The sequence below is a fragment of the Acomys russatus genome, chromosome 7 (genome assembly GCF_903995435.1).
Source record: "Acomys russatus chromosome 7, mAcoRus1.1, whole genome shotgun sequence".
Classification (NCBI taxonomy): Eukaryota; Metazoa; Chordata; class Mammalia; order Rodentia; family Muridae; genus Acomys; species Acomys russatus.
In genome coordinates this window covers 1,537,442-1,539,872 of record NC_067143.1, presented here as the reverse complement: position 1 = coordinate 1,539,872, position 2,431 = coordinate 1,537,442, and the positions used below count along the sequence as shown (strand labels likewise).

Below are 2,431 nucleotides of genomic sequence, written 5' to 3'. Positions count from 1 at the left end.
GATGAAATCAATAAATTAGAAATAAAGAGAACAGTGCAAAGAATCAATGAAACCAAAAGTTAGGTCTTGGAGAAAATCAACAAGATAGACAAACCTTAGTCAAACTAACTAAAAGGCAGAGAGAGAGAGAGAGAGAGAGAGAGAGAGAGAGAGAGAGAGAGAGAGAGAGAGTATCTAAATTATCAAATTCAAAACTGAAAAGGGGGACATAACAATAGACACTGAGGAAATCCAAAAAATCATTATGTCTTATTTCAAAAGCCTGTATACCAGACAACTGGAAAATCTAAAAGAAATGGATGCTGCCGGTGATAGATTTCACTTACCAACACTTTTTTTAAAAGCCCAGGGCCAGATGTTTTTAAGCACAGAATTCTACCCGACTTTCTTTTTTGTTTTGTTTTGTTTTTTGGAACTGTCCAAAAGGGCACAGTTTATTTATTAGGCAGCATCTGGAAAATAAGCGGTTTGACTTGGCCACATGCTCCAATTCGTCTTTCTTCTTGATGGCATAGGAGTTGGAGGAGCCCTTGGCAGCATTGATGAGCTCATCTGCAAGGCACTCATAAATGGTCTTGATGTTCCGGAAAGCAGCCTCACGAACACCTGTGCACAGCAGCCAGATGGCCTGACTCAAGCTGCGCAGTGGGGACACATCCATAGACTGCTTTCTCACCGTCCTGGCTCGCCCAATACATGTTGAGTCTTTCTGGGGGCCACTGTTGATGGTGGCACTCACCAGTACCTGCAGAGGGTTCTCATCAGTGAGCAGTTGGATGATCTCAAGGAATGCTTGACAATTCGCACAGTCATGAGCTTCTTGCCGTTGTTCTGACCGTGCATCATCACGGAGTTAGTGCGCTCCACGAAGGGACACTGTGCTTCGCGTAAGCGCTTGGCGGCTTATCGCCCTGCACTGTGGGGCAGGTACTTGGCATACTTCTGTTTCACAACAAAGTAATCCTGTAGAGAAGTGTCGTTGATCTGTACATCATCAGTGCTCCATTTGCCTAAGAGCTTGATATTTGGGGTCTCTGCCACCGCTGGTGTGGCTGTCTCCCACTGAGTCATTCTGAGGTCACAGACCGGCCTTCTCCGTCTCTCGGTGTGGAACATGCACCATCAGGGCACAGACAGGAAGAGCTCTACCATACTTTCAAAGGCTATGTAATACCATTACTACTCAAAAAGTTCCACAAAATAGAAATAGTAGGAACATTACTAAACTCATTCTATGAAGCCAAGGTGACCCTGATACCTAAACGAAACAAAAACTCAAGAAAGAAAGAAAATTTCAGACCAATTTTGCTCATGAACATTGATGAAAAATACGCAACAAAATACTCAAAAAAAAAAAAACCCCTACCAAATATAATAACACATCAAAAACACCATCCACCATGATCAAATTGGCATCATCCCTGGAATGCAGAAATGGTTCAACATAAGAAAATCAATCAGTGTAATCCACCATATAAACAAGCTGAAAGAAAAAAGATCATTTGGTCTTCTCATTAGATGCAGAAAAGCCTTTCACAAAATTCAACACCTCTTCATGATAAAAGTATTGGAGAGACCAGGGCTACAAGGACCATACCTAAACACAATAAAGGCCATATACAGCAAGCCTATAGCCAACACCAAATTAAATGGAAAGAAACTCAAAGAAATTCCACTAAAATCAGGGACTAGATGATAATGCTCACTCTCTCCATATCTCTTCAATATAGTAGTTGAAGTTTTAGCTAGAGAAATAAGACAATGGAAGGTGACCAATGGGATCCAAATTTGAAAGGAAGAGATGATTTAATAGTATAGATAAATGACACTCAAAATTCCATCAGAGAACTCCTATAGCTGATGAACACCTTCAGCAATGTGGAAGATACAAGATAATGGATACATTAATTTAAAAAATACCAGTAGCCATCCTGTATACAAATAATAAATGGGCTGAGAAAGAAATTAGGGAAACTACACCCTCCACAATAGCCACAAATAATACAAAGTATCTTTGTGTAAATCTAACCAAGCAAGTCAGTGACCTGTATAAAAGGAACTTCAAGTCTCTGAAGAAAGATATTGAAGAACATATCAGAAGATGGAAAGATGTCCCATGTTCATTGATTGGTAGGATTAACATTAGTAAAAGTAGCTATCTTACTAAAAGCAATCTACAGATTCAAGGCAATCCACATCAAAATGCCAAAATAGAAAAAAACAATTCTAAACTTCATATAGAAAAACAAAAGAAAGAAAGAAAGAAAGAAACAAAAACCAAAATAACTAAAAAATCCTAATAAATAAATAGACTTCTGGAGGTATCTTTGTCCTTGACTTCACTACAGAGCAATAATAATAAAAACTTCATGGCATCAGAATAGAAATACACTGGTGGATCGATGGAATTGAATAGAAGATCCAGAACACT

The 2,431-nt window shown here is 39.0% G+C and overlaps 1 pseudogene; it reads right to left on the bottom strand.

The window, feature by feature from the left end:
- Positions 1-412: 412 nt before the first annotated feature.
- LOC127192359 (40S ribosomal protein S5-like) lies at positions 413-1,071 on the bottom strand (annotated as a pseudogene).
- Positions 1,072-2,431: the final 1,360 nt, after the last annotated feature.